The sequence below is a fragment of the Balaenoptera physalus genome, assembly GCF_965194825.1.
Source record: "Balaenoptera physalus genome assembly, contig: HAP1_SCAFFOLD_1433, whole genome shotgun sequence".
Lineage (NCBI taxonomy): Eukaryota > Metazoa > Chordata > Mammalia > Artiodactyla > Balaenopteridae > Balaenoptera > Balaenoptera physalus.
The window spans coordinates 35,935-50,596 of NW_028125363.1; the positions used below are offsets into that span (position 1 = coordinate 35,935).

The following is a 14,662-nucleotide window of genomic DNA, read 5'->3' on the forward strand; positions in this document are numbered from 1 at the left end:
CATTGACTTCTTGTCATAGCAGGTGAAAGCTGAGCTTCTTCGCTCCACCATGACGTTATTTCCCTCCCTGTGTTCCCTCAACATGTATCAGTTTTTATTAAATCAGAATCAATGTTTACATTACTATGACTCTGCAAATATTGTGCATTGCTGAGCCATAGAGTTCTCTGACTGTGCCTCCTCCTTGTACACCCTTCATTCTTTTTCTTAAATATTAATGAAATTGGAGCACTTCTGCACTTCTCTAGGATAACCCAATCCCCCTTTTCCTAGCCAACGTGATCTCACACAGCCAAATGCAGTAAGTAGCTCCCTGCCCGGTCTCCCTGCTTTCACATCCTTCATTTTTTCTGTGGAATTAATTTCCTGACTATATTCACTTGCCTGTTTTCTAACAGCTATTTTTTTCCCCAAATGTTTTAACATTTGTCACATGCCTATGAAAACTATTTTCCGTCTACTAAGCCACATCTGTTCCATTTTTTTCTTGGAGACACTTTGCCCCAATCTTTTGTCTTCCTACTCCCATATAGACTAGTGTTCCCCTAGGCCTGCTCTATGCCTCTTTTCCTGGGATATCTGTGTGAAGTCATCTGGGATCTCACATAACTCTGCTCTCTTATGTTGGATCCCCTATGTCCTAGATTCTGTTTCCCTCTTGTCTTGCTATACTTCCTTGTTTTACTGGAGCACATTTTCCTGGGAAAAGGGCACATGGGCAGAACGTTTATAGAGATCTAGCCTCTCTGAAACTCCTTCTATTTGATAAAGTATAGAATTCTCAGTTGAAACTAATTGTTGCCGTTCTAAAGACATTTCCCTCTCATCTTCTCATTTACACTGTTGCTCTTAAACCTGTTGACATTGTATGGTACATTGTACATGACCGATTTTAGTCATTTTCCCCCATCCCTTCCTTCTCGGGAACCTTTTAGTACCTTCCCTCTCCCTGGGATTTTGAAATTTCATAATTTGGTTTGGTATAGACCTTTTTTGTGTGTTTCTTTGATATTCTGTTTTTTTCTTCCAGGTTCCTATTATTCAGATGTTGGAAGTCTTAGACTTACCAGATCGCTAACTTTTTTCCCCTCCTGCTTTGCATTTTGTCTTTTTGTCCTGCTTCCTGGAGATTTCCTTGACTGTGCTCTAATCCTTCTATTGAATATATTGTTTTGTCTACCTTATTTTCAATTTATAGAGTTCTCTTATATCCTGTCATTCTTTTTTTCACTGATGCAATTTCAAGTTTTCATTTGCTCCTGAGTTTTTATCACTCCCATCAATTCCTTCTTCCTGTTTTGTTTTTTTTTTAAAGCGTCCTTATATTTTATTTTATTTATTTATTTTTTGGCTGCATTGGGTCTTGGTTTCTGCACGTGGGCTTTCTCTGGTTGCGGTGAGCTGGGCCTACTCTTTGTTGGGTGCGTGGGCTTCTCATTGCAGTGGCTTCTCTTGTTGCAGAGCACAGGCTCTAGGGCGTGCGGGCTTCAGTAGTTGCGGCTCATGGGCTCTAGAGCGCAGGCTCAGTAGTTGTGGCGCATGGGCTCAGTTGCTCTGTGGTATGTGGGATCTTTCTGGGCCAGGGCTCGAACCCGTGTCCCCTGCATTGGCAGGCGGATTCTTAACCACTGCGCCACCAGGGAAGTCCCATTCCTTCTTCCTGTTTTGATCTCTTACTTGTTGGGGGCTTCCCTCAAACGCGTGATGGTCCTTGGCTGTCTGTTAAGATCTAATTGGAAGCATCACTTGGACAACTCGTTAACTGATGGGCCTCACTGCAAGGATTTGGGGACCACGCCTCTGAACTCTGAGCCTGCCTTGGGTTCTGTAAGACAAACTGGTTTTCTTGTTCCTGTCCTAGTCACTCTCTGTAGGTACCAAGGTTGTGCTTCCTCTGTTCTGCCATGTCAGTTACCACTCCTTTATCTAGTCTTTTCACCTTTCAAACATTAAAAATCATCTGCTGTTTATCCTGTCTTATGTATAGCTTTTTTAAAAAATGCCTTTAATTCTAATGAGATGATATCTGAAAGAAGGGGGAGAGGAAATAGATTTGTGGTCAGTCTACTCAAACTTAGATTTATTCTTTGAATATAGGTTCTGAGTTTGAAGTTTAATGCAATATAATTAACGATATTAATTCAGACAATATTTTTGATTATACCTATAATTAGAATATTATACTTTTCTACTAAGGCCTTGAGTATGAATTCTATTCAAACCACTCACCCTACCATATTGTCCATTAATGTGCAACATAGATGGAGTATTACAGACTTTTCAGTGAAAGTCATTGATTCTTAATAAACGTATCCAAAACTTGTGAAAAGGGGGAAGAAAAAAGTGAACTTCAGCTTTATTCTCTCTTTTTTTTTTTTTTTTCATTTATATACTTTTATTTGGGAATGTTTAAATCAATACAGAGAAAACGAAATTTCAGAGACAATGAATATCATTAGTTTGGATATCATTACTTTATTATAAAAGAAACACGGAAATTATTTACAGGATGAAAGATTTCAGAACTTCAGTGGCAGCTTCACGTGATGCCATTGGGGGAACGGGCAGCTTCACGTGATGCCATTTCAATAGTGACTTATTTTAGTCGACATATTTTCCAAGAATGTCACCATCTCTAAATAAGAAATAATCCTTGTCATCTAGAACTACTTTGGTGCCTCCATATTCTGGGAGAAGAACTTTATCTCCAACTTTCACCCTAACTGGTTGAATGTCTCCACCCTTTCCTTTAGAGCCTGATCCAACAGCTACTACCATTGCTTGCAATACTTTTCCTTGCGATTTTTCTGGAAGCATAATGCCTCCTTTGGTTACAACTTCGGGTGCACTTCTTTCAACTAATACTCGGTCAAAGAGGGGAAGAAACTTTCTAAATGCCTGTCCTGCCATGACTCGGGTTGCCGCACTTCGTACTCTCGCTCTCTCCAGCTTTATTCTTTTAATGGGTTAAAATCAGAGGCGGTAGGCACAATGGGAAGAGTCATTGGGTGGGGGCAGGATTTCAACAGGTACTTGACCTTTAATGATAAGCTTTGAGGGTTGTTACTTACTAGCCTCCTAGGTATGATTATTTTCTAGTCTTCACCATTAAACCTGCAGTCTACTAAGCAACCTTTCCCCTTATAAAGATTGTAAAAGTCCATGTATTTTGTCCTTAGTGCTGAATGAAGATAAATACTCTTCTTCAGTGACCAATTGAAATAATACCTGTGAACATTAAACTGTCAGTAGTGTTTTTTGCTACTTGTTTTTTTTTTTTTGTATTTGCATTTTATACCCTTATGTGTGTCAGTGCAGTTTATTGAGGTTGTGAGCCAGCAATGGTAAAGCTTTAATCATAAAGGACAGTTATCTTAAATTTTCAAGCAAGATGAGAGGAAAGTAATCTGCTGGCAGCTAACATATCTAGGCTTTGCTCAGAGGCTTCAATTCTGCCATCCTTTAGTGAACACTAGATGCTGGAAAGTTTGAATAGTTTCAGGAGTAGGCCTGTGGAAGTGTTTCTTTTGTAGGATCGAGCCAGTAGACTGTAAGTTGCTGATACAACTTAAATGAGCCCCCATAGGACTCTAGAGCACATCTAATTAAAAATTTTAAATGTTTTAGCAGTAATATTTCCAAAGACAAATCCATATACATTCATAATAGAAAAAAAAGTTTTTAATAGAGGAAAACAGGATAAATAGCACCCAAAGCTCTACCAACTAGTCTATATTTTGGTACATTTCCTTACTATTTTTATTCCCCTCATATATATAGATTTTTGGTCAGCATTGACTTTTATTACGTGTAGTGTATGTCATATTATACCCTAATAGTAGTGACCTTAAAAGATAACCTGCTTCGTTTAGAATCAAAGTATTTGAATGAGTGAATTTTCATTTTTCATGCTGTATCTGTTTTTTGAGATTCTAAAATTACACATTAACCAAATAGCTTAAGGACCATATCAGAGTTTTAGTTTAAAATATTTCTAGCTTGAAGGAGAAATTAGTCTTCCAAATAGTGATACTGTTTCAAATATGTTACATCTAGAACTTTTTGTTAATAAGGAATAAGTGGCTTTGCATAAAGCATCTGAAACAAGCAAAATGGTGTTTTATATATGCCATTTGGATATTTCTGATTATTGGATACTGGCAATTTTTATTTAAATGCTCTGTATTTTAAAAAGCATCAACTAGATTTTCTCCCTGCCTCACCTTTCATGTATTTGTGGAGGACATTGATGGGAGAGTGTGACAGCATGGTGAAAACTATTTTATATGAATAGGAGGAAGGAAGGCTCATCTGAATTAGTAAACAAACAAAAACCAAAAACAAAGCCCAGCTTTAAAATTGTTCGTATTCTGTGGTATTAAAGAATGCTACTCTTCCTTCCAGTGGCTTTCAGTGATTGGGATTTGGTTATTGGCCTTACTTTAAGGAACAGAGTTGTCCTAACATAGTTTAGGCCATTTTAGTATTTGACTATTGCCGTGTTCATGGGCTCTTCACAAATAAATGGATACTTCTAAAGTGTTTTAAAGATAGTTCATTCTCTAGAGGGTCTCAAAAAGTTCTTTGTCACCTATCCAACACCACTGTAGATAAATTCTCACGAATTTGTACCTTTAGTAAGATTTACCTCCAGTTGTAACTGATCTTAAATAATTTCTCAAACACTTGTCGAATCCTAATTTGTCCCAGATTCTGTGCTCAGTAGCTGGAGGTAGGAGAAGAATCTTCCTAACCTGGAGAAGCTTGTTTACTTAAGAGGGTGGTACTATGCAAGCAGCTGAGACCATGGAACAGTTGGTAAATTAGATGTGTGAGTGTGCAGAAAGTGAGAAGTTTTGTGGTGTGCCTGCTGGCAAAGGGATCCTAGAGGCAGATGGGGTCAAGCTTGCTGGGACAGGAGGAAGAAAAAGGCATTGCAGGCAGAGAGCAGCATGGGTGAGGCAGGAGTGTCAAATAACACGTAGAACAGAATTAGTACAATTTTGAAATGAATGGCAAGTATTCTCTGAGGTTCTCACTTGAGTAATGTCATGGCAGTCTTACTTAAACATGAAGTGAGAAGTTAAATTCTCAGAGTTGTTTTATCCGTTTTTTTTGGATGCGAGAGAATCTTTAAGCAGTACCTTTTTGTCCTCCAGATAAGAAAATTGAGGCCCAGAGAGACTTATGGCCCCCAGCTTTTTAGTGATAGAGCAGCCCTGGCATGCCCAGCCTCTGATTGGAAAACGTTTGTTTCGTCACACTGTCTCCTGAACATTTATTATTGGTGTTCATTTACTGCAGTGAAATGCTCCTACATCGGTATTATATAAAGCATTACGTTTTATTGTAGTAAATGAATAGAAATAGGAAATCTCAGCTGCATTTCATTGCTTAAGGAAAAAACCCTGAAATCTTATTCTAAACTTTTTACATTATTATAAAGGTAATTTATAATAGGTGCTTGCCAGGTTTGATTATAGGTACTATATCAAGGCAGCATTTTAGAACCCATTTCTCAAAGCTCGTCTGTGGAAGTCAGAGTATAGAGGTTTCCCATAGAGCTGCACATGATATCACACTCAGGCAGTTCATGGAGTGTAAGAAAAATCTTAATGCTTTATCGTTTGACATTTTAACCAAGGAAAAAAACACACTTGATAGGTTTAACTTACTGTGACATTTTCTTCTATTTCCCTTCCCCTTCAGGTATCTCCAGGGCAGCTTACTAAAAAGTATAGCTCATGCTCAACAATATTTCTAGATGACAGCACGGTCAGCCAGCCTAATCTTAGAACCACAGTAAAATGGTGAGTACAAGTAGGTTGCCAAGGGCTGAGTGACAGACCCCCTTATCGCCAAAAGCATCCTAGCCATACATAAGTTCATTCATTTGAATTGTCCTTTTCAGTGATCAGGTTAAAAAACTGGTGTCAACTATAGATTGATTTCAAGGACCTAAATATGAATTTTCAGTTTCCATTTTAATCTTAGAGCACATGATAGAAGGGAAAGCCAGTTAGCAAATAAGAAATCCCAGAAAAAGTATAAATCTTTATTTGACGCGTTTCTGTTGTTAAGCCATTGTTGAACACAATGAGAAAGAGAGGTGCTTTTGATTGGCTGTTTCTAGAGACAATTATTTCTGTATGAGTTGTAGTCCTCAAACAACGTGCACTACTTTGGAAGCTGCTCTTAGAAGAAGGAACAGCTTGTCCCCTACTGGCACCAAAGCGAAGCTGCATTTAAATTTAATTGGAGTTTGTCAGATTTATCCCACTGTGCATTTTTTTTTTTTCCTGCACTCTTTCTGTATGAAATTTTACTTCTCCTTCCTGTCCCCCAAAGAGGGGGAGAATATATCAAACCAGTCTTAAGAAATACACACTCAAGCTTAATTTCTTTGTAGATGAAATTTGTTCAACTGAGGTTTTAACTTAATAGACACATTTAAGTTTTGTTTATATATATAAATATATCTCCAACACACTGTATCACTCACAGCAGAGAACAATAAAAGAGGTGAGGTTTCGGAAACATGGCTGTGGTCAGGCTTATACTTAAGGAGACACGAACAGTGTCATGATGATGGAAACTATTCTTTAATTTCTGGGAGCACCTCATAGTCCACAATTGGAGATGCACTTTCAAAACACCCTAATGATGAACCTTTCAAGCTTATTTAAGAGAAAAAAACCAAACGGGATGCAGAGCTTCTTGCCTCCTCCCTCGCGGTTGTCCACGAAACATTAACATCTCCTTAGGATATGAATGTTGATTTTCCAGAACACAGTTTGGGAAATGCTATTTGAAAATATTAATGTCCTTATCCTTAATTTTATTTGTTGTCTTAATTTTATAAGCTAATTGTATTTTTAATTGGTTTTTAATGTGCCAGCTTTTTTTTTTAGCTATTTAAATTATCAGTAACTTCTACTTTAATTAAAGACAGCAAGTTCACAGTCATAATAATGTAACTTTCCTCTCTTGCTTACAATAATAGTTGCAATCAAATCATGTTTCAGCAAAAACTGAGCCCCATCTCTAAAGTCCTGAGTTTGGGCACTTACCACATAATCACTGAATGTTTCTCTTCAGCCAAGACACTGAATCTGTGGGTACAAAAACCACTCTACTTTGGCTAGAGTCGCAGCTTCTTTTGAATTCAAAAGAGTCTGATGTCCAGTATATAATTCAAAAGTACTTTGAAGGTTAACCTTGCTCAGGGACTTCCCTGGTGGTGTAGTGGTTTAAGAATCTGCCTGCCAACGCAGGGGACACAGGTTCGAGCCCTGGTCCGGGAAGATCCCACATGCCGCAGAGCAATTAAACCCGTGCGCCACAACTACTGAGCCTGTGCCGTAGAGCCCGCGAGCCACAACTACTGAGCCCGTGTGCCACAACTACTGAAGCCCACGCACCTAGAGCCCGTGCCGTGCAACAAGAGAAGCCACCACAGTGAGAAGGCCGCGCACCACGACAAAGAGCAGCCCCCGCTCTTGGCAACTAGAGAAAGCCCGCGCGCAGTAACAAAGACCCCATGCATCCCAAATTAAGTAAAATTAAATAAAATTAAAAAAAAAAAAAAAGATTTACCTTGCTCAGACAAGAAGGTTTCATCCTTTTTTTTCCCGACCTAGTCTAATTTTTGGAAGTACAGTAAATTTTAATTTGCTCTCATGAAGTTTTAGAAATGATCATTCATCACATTCATTATTGGTGAAATAAAGGTTTACTGAGAAAATTAATAGGGCCAATTGGCTTTTAGGAATGATTTTGAAAATGTTTATCATGGGGTTAGTTTTCAGTGGGGTAGCTGTTCTCAGTGGGGTAGGTGAGCCTTATTAGAATCACTTATGCAACTTTTCAAGATATATGTTTCTGGATGCACAAAGTCCACCCGCCTGCCCCCGCCTCCAAGACACAGTGTCTGTGTGTCTGTCTGTCTGTCTGTCTCTCTCTCACCCACGCACACACACCTGTTGACAAGATGGGGAATGATGTGAAGCATGATTATATGGACAAAAGCATCCCGAGTGATTCTCCGATCTTAACCCTAACTCATTCATCCCTAAACTTTGCTGCACGCTGCAGTCATCTGGGGATGTTTAAAAACAGTCCTGATGCCCAAGTCATACCCAGTGCCGGTTAAATCAGAACATCTTGAAGCAGAAGCCAGGCAGTTTTTAAAGCTTCTCAGATGATCCCAGTGTGCAGCTGAGCTTGGGAGCCACTATTTGGTTAGAGGGCAGGAGAAAGAGAACTGCTTCTGATAATTAGTGGGACCTTAGGTAAGTCAGTTTTAAGCCTTGGTTCCCTTATCTGTAAAATGGGTGGTTTAATTAAATGTCATCTACGGTTCAGTGGTCCTTTCCATCATAAAACTTCTAATGCTGTGATTTTAAAATCAATTTGAAGATGAAACTTGGAAGCACTATAGAAGTATCCATCTTTGATGCTAACGGTGTTACAGGCCTTTATACAAGTGCTAAGATTCTATAGACCTATTCTAAAATTCAGATTTGCCTTCCCTCAATTATTTTGAGTTTCATTTTAGACACTGAGAACAAAGGGGAGCATATAACTTAACCAGAGAACCCCTTTGTTGCCTAATATACAACATCTGTGAATAACTTAGGAATATAGTAACTTAAAAAAGACTACCTAAGGACTTGTATCTATCTGTTCGTTAATACTTTATTTAAAATAATTTGGAAATACCTGTCATTAATAGGATACTGTGTAGTATTATGCTGTCTTATTAGCACTGCTTATTTCAGGATACCTAGACCTATCATCAGTTTTGTGGCTATAAAATTTTGCTATTAAATTTTCTAATAATTATGTAAAAGTGATTTGAAATCATTTTGGTATAGAGCACTTTTATTATTTACTTTTAGGGAAATAATGGAAAACGGATGGGTAGGTGGATAGCGAACTAAATCAACTGAAATGCAGGGGCTAACAAAAAAACCACACCCACACACACACCCCCACACACAAACTACTATATGGCTTAAATTTAAGCATGTGTATAGATAGATATAACTTGTACAGAAGGTTTTGTGGGTAGAAGGACAAATGACAGGGGAAGTATGTAATAATTAATATATTATAATAATCAACCAAAACATGCCTTCTAACAGCATATCTAGCATTTTGGGTCTCCTAATTTTGCTAAAAGCTGAAGAACCTAAAACAAGGGGGAAAGCACCCATGTGGTACTGTTCTGAATTCGAGGATTTCGGGGCCACTGGGTCTCTGGAAGGTCTTCCCTCCTTGCTAACCCCTTTTTAAAAATGTCTTCAGGCCTGATATGATAAAAATCAGTGATTACAATGTATTTTTTTTCCTCCACAGTATGACCTTAGCAATATATTACCACATCAAGAACAGGTGAGCTCTTTTAAAACCTATCTTGTTATTCCAGCTAATTAATTTACAAGGTATCAAGTTTAGTGTTAGGTAATAACTATAGATGTTACTGGCATAAGCTTTTATTATTAGAGTGCTTTTATTACAATATAGAAGTGAATCATTTATTTTTCTCTTAGGACCCTTAATTCTTAGGTTACTGAGCATCCCAAAGAGTATTTGTTTATATGGGTTATATTGATAATTTACTGTATTAGAAATTGAAATTGAGAATTTAAAAAATTAAATCCATCGTATGTTAAAACAGGGTTTGCCTTAGCACTATTGAAATTTTGAGCTAGATAATGCTTTGTTGTGGGGTGTCGTCCTGTGTGTTATAGGATATATAGCAGCACCCTTGGCCTCTACTCACTAGATGCCAGTAGCACCTTCTTCCCTCCACATTACGACAACCAAAACTGTCTCCAGCCATGGCCGGAAGTCCCCTGGGGGACGAAATCACCCCTGATTGGGAACCCCAGTGTTCAACATAAGTCATTTTTTTTTAATGAAAAATAACTATTTTCCACAACAAAAAATATTGAGAGAAAAGTATCTCCTCAATAGAAGACAGCTGATTCTCATATCTATTCTGTCTTCAGTCATTTGTTTTGAAGAAACAATATGAAGAAGATCCAGCCGCTTGCAGATATATAGTTGGAAAAAGGTGTATTTTTAAAGCCTTCAGATAATTTGGTATATTCTTTGATACTGTACCAAAAGTCTGCATGTGCTAGTTTCTTAAATTAGTTAAAATGGAATTCTAAATCATATCAATGAACTTGTAATAAATACTATGTTAAATTAATACCCATTGATCTGTCATGCATACTGAGTAGATCTTTTTACCTGTACCTGACTTTATAATATTATACATTGGTCATTTGGAAAGTATTGGTTCACATTTCTTTAGACAGTGTCAAAAACTCACTTTTGTTAGTATCACCACCAGTCTTACCAGAAAAGTCTTTTAAGTGTTGAGAAGTTGTCAAGTTCACAATCGAAGGTAGAAGTTTTCCAAAACTCCTGATATTTTTAGCTTGATGGCTTGAATTTTATCATTGGCAACAAATAACTTTAGAGTTATTTTCCTTGAAGTGACAGGCTCACTTTGTTCATTTTTGAAAGAATGACTGTGTCAGTTGTACATTCAAATAACGATGGTGTTCGATGAAAAAAGTGTTTCAAATAAAGATGGTGTTCTATGAAAAAAATGACTTACCGCCAAGTCACAAGTGCTTTTCCTTAACACAGCCGTATTTCAGTATGTAAAAGTGCTTAATGCATACTTTCCATTTATTCAGAATATTAAAAAGAAGGACCAAGGTTTGAGAACACTATTAATTTTTACTCTTTTATCAAGGATGTTCTTCAAGCAGATTTTTTAACTGCAAGTGGCAGTGAATAATTGAATGACTTCTAATTCAGTTTGGTACCACTGCCTTGATTCATGCTCAGAAACCAGCAGTTTTACCCACTTTTGCTTTTATACATCCATAGCAAATGTCACACAATGTGAAGGGCAGGTAGTGTCTTAGTATTCTTATAAAAGCAGTTTTGACCTCTTGGGCCTCCTGAAGGAGGGGATAGGGGAGAATCCCAGAGGCCTGCAGACCACATTTAGAGAACCGCTGTTCAAATGAGCACAGTGTATTAGTGTGGTGAAATTTTAAATTAAAAAGCCTGGTTTCTTTTAAAATAAAAAGACAATTACATTTTTAACTCAAACTATTTAAAAGAGACAAGAAGAAATACACAATAAGAATATAAAGAACTAAAGAGAAAAAAACGGGAAAAAACCATGAATCTCATATTCACATTGATTGAAGTGAGAAGAATTTATTGCCCACCACCACTGCTTTATAAAATGTTCTTGCATATTCCAGTGTGAGGTTAGAGGGGTGAAAATATATTGGTTTACTAGCATTGCCTGTTAGGGAGGGTCAGTGCTTATAGAGGCAACTCTGGCTGGTTGTTGTAGAAAAGGTTTCACAGAACTTGATGTGCTGAGTAAAAATAGGTCAGGAAACCTTTCTAAGGGTGGAATCCAGGAGAAGAATTTATAAAACTGTTTGCTTCGTTGAAGGTTAAGCTTCCTCTACCCCTCTCTCTACTCCTAGCCGATATTTTACTAAGATAGTAAGTCCTGAATTAATTTTTTAAATGCACATTCTTATTTTATAGAGTTGCAGATAGATCCTTGGATATTTTTGATGAGAGATTACATCCACTCACAGTAAGTGTCAGTTTTATTGAAGTGGTATTTTTCTCTTATACAGTTGTGTTTATTTCATGCTGATTTGCTTTGAAATTAATTACTAGAAGAAAATTACTTCCTCCAGCTCGAAGTCAAATTCATCTTCCTTTAAGTCTTCTTCCCCACGCCATGTTGTGTCTAGTCATTTTCCCGAAGGCGTGTTGTATAAGGGGTTGATGGATATGAACCGAGTTGCACTTTGTGTGAATAGTGAGCAGGTAAGTAAACATACCCAAGTAACAGAAAATGTATCTTTTTAAAGGATGATGTTCCATAGCATCAAACAATATAAATATTTGTAAATAAACCTAATATGATAAGGCCTCTAAGAAGAAAATTAGAAAACTGTTTAAATTTTAAACGAATTAAAATGACAAAGTTTTAAAATTCACTTCTCCGGGTGCTCTGTGGCCACACGTGGCTGGCGACTGCTGTACAGGACAGCACATTCTTAGAGCCTTATGGTTACAGGACACTGGAAATGTGTTTTCAAAGTTGACTACAGAAAAGTATGACATATGGTGATCAGCAAGACTTTTGAGCCTAAAAATATTGGGTTGGCCAAAAAGTTTGTTTGGTTAGTGAATATATTGTTCAATAAAATGCTTGGTGAAAATGAAAACTGTGTCTTTTATTTTTACTTAAAACCAAATGAACTTTTTGGCCAACCCAATAGTTTACATTTGGTTAGAATTCTGTGGGGAGGAACGTGGAAATACATAAATTTTCTGCGGTTGTGCCTGTATTTTTCTTTAATGAATGGTGGTGAGTACTGGATCACTGTGGTATTTTAGGATCCCATTGTTTATATTTAAAAGACTACAAGACATGTCACCCAATCAGAATTATTTTAAGGGGCACGTGGGCCCAAGTGTGAAGACTGCTATCTTAAGGGTACTTTTAAGTATTTTTCTTCCATGGATACTTAAATTGCATTTTTTCTCCTTTCAGCGAGAAAAGATTCCAGAGGAATACTTCGAGCATGATCCTGAACACAAATTCATTTACAGATTTGTTCATACTCTTTCTAGTGCCGCACAGCTAACTGCTGAAGGTGCAGTAGTAACTTTGGTAAGATACTTTTTCTTTCATAAAGCATCTGTAGAAATTTCTGTCTTGTACACATGGTATGGTCCTGTTTTTCCCAAATGAAAGTAGGTTCCTGAAACGATCATTAGAACTTTATTCAGAGAAACCTATCAAAAGAAAGTAAAGTATACACATTTGAGCTTTAATCATCATTATGATTTAAAACGTTGCCATTGTTTTTCTCATGACAAAACAATTGCTATTAAAGGCAGCAGGAGAGATTTCTGGTTTCTCCTTCCACACCTGAGGGGACACACGCACGCACAGTGCACACACGCACACACAGACGACGCGTGTGGTGGTGGTGGGGCGGGGCAATCACTGAGCGCTCTGGTCCACAGGCAGAAACAGGTTCCGGGGAGTTTGAAGCTGAGTCCCAGACTGCACTGCCTAGGCAGTTCTGATGTGTGTCCTGACTGAGAACTACTGCCCTCAGTTCTCTGTTCCTTGGATAATGGATAATGGTGTTAACCATCCCTGCTGTCCTCTTATTGCCTGCATGTGAAGTTGCCCAGGACTAGGGTGCCAGTAGGACTTCAGAAGGCTTTACTCTAGTTAGCCTGCTAAGCTACAGCTGTGTAAGGACCTTTTTGTCATCCATTCCTAATTCCTATGGTAAGATTTTATCATTTGAATAATAAATCATATTCAAGTGAGAGGTAGTTGGGATTGTTTTACTCCTCCCTATAGCAAACCTGTAGGGGGGAAAGTCAGCTGCGTGGTCTGCAGGGAAGGAATACTTAGGCCACTCACTGCCTGCTCCTATCAAGGCAGAATTTAGGACAGGAGGCTTGTCCTTTTGAAAAGAGACCCCTCAGTGGGTACTGGATCAGACACAGGCCTTTTCTTGGCGCTACGGGCCACTTGGAGTGCTTAGCACATGCTTGAGAGAGGCAGGAATGGTGCTTGCATATGGAGAGCTAGGAAATGCAGGAAGGAGAGTATTTGGGTTGGAAGAGGGGCATTTCTTTGTAGCCAAGTTAAGCTTGATGTACCTGCGAGACAGCAGAATGGCAGTGTCTAGTAATCATTTGAATATATGGGATTGGAGCATGAATCTGAGCTAGAGGGAGGGAATTAAGTGTAGCTGTTCAAATGCAGAGAAAGTATGTAAAATAAAAAGTGGGTAGAAGATAGATCCTACTAGGGACTGTCAGCACTTAAGGGACAGATCCCCAGAGGAGTGGCTACAGTGGTAGGAAACCCAGCAGAGAACCCTAAGAGACACCAGGAGAGGTTCAAGAAGGAGAGTATGGTCCAAACGCTAAATGCTACCAAGAAGTTGCTCATGTCATAAATACCATGTCACTGAATACCTACTCTGTGTCACTTTTCTACATGTGGGGGGTGGAGGAGAGAACAAGTTGGATAAATAAAGTTCTTGCCTTTATGGAGCAAGTGTGGAAGACGTAAATTTTTTTTTTTTTTTTTTTTTTATCGGAGTACAGTTGATTTACAGTGTTGTGTTAGTTTCAGGTGTATAGCAAAGTATAAGTGTTTTTTTTTAATGAGTGTTTTTTAAAAGATGACTATTTCAAGTGGTGGTAAAAACCATGAAGAGAAAGCAAGGTAAAGGGATAAAGTGATTAGAGGGGCTTACTAGAAAGCTCAGGAAGAGCCTCTTTAAAGAGGTAATGTTTGAACCCAGGACCTGGCTGAACTGAGGAAGATCAGGTACGCTGGCATTACGGGCAGAGGGGACAAGTGCAAGGCTCTGAGACAGGAACTTGTTCTGTGTGTTCAAGGAAAAGCAAGGTGGCCATTGTGATCCGAGCGGGGAATGAGGGAAAGGGCATAGGTGATGAGGTCACGGAAGGACAAGGCCGTACCGCACAGGGCCTCGTAACTTGCAGGCCACGGGAAGAAGGTATTTGTTTGATGGGAAACCTCTGGCAGATCTGG

At 38.4% G+C, this 14,662-nt stretch overlaps 1 pseudogene across 1 annotated transcript in view; it reads left to right on the forward strand.

The window, feature by feature from the left end:
* The window catches only part of LOC309653905 (cyclin-Y-like protein 1), a 41,926-nt pseudogene that overhangs the window by 11,678 nt on the left and 15,586 nt on the right, over window positions 1-14,662 (forward strand). The window contains exons 4-7 of the transcript in view: window positions 5,710-5,810; window positions 9,361-9,396; window positions 11,599-11,650; window positions 12,623-12,742. The product of the transcript in view is annotated as a cyclin-Y-like protein 1 (transcript). The remainder of the gene's footprint in view (window positions 1-5,709; window positions 5,811-9,360; window positions 9,397-11,598; window positions 11,651-12,622; window positions 12,743-14,662) is intronic.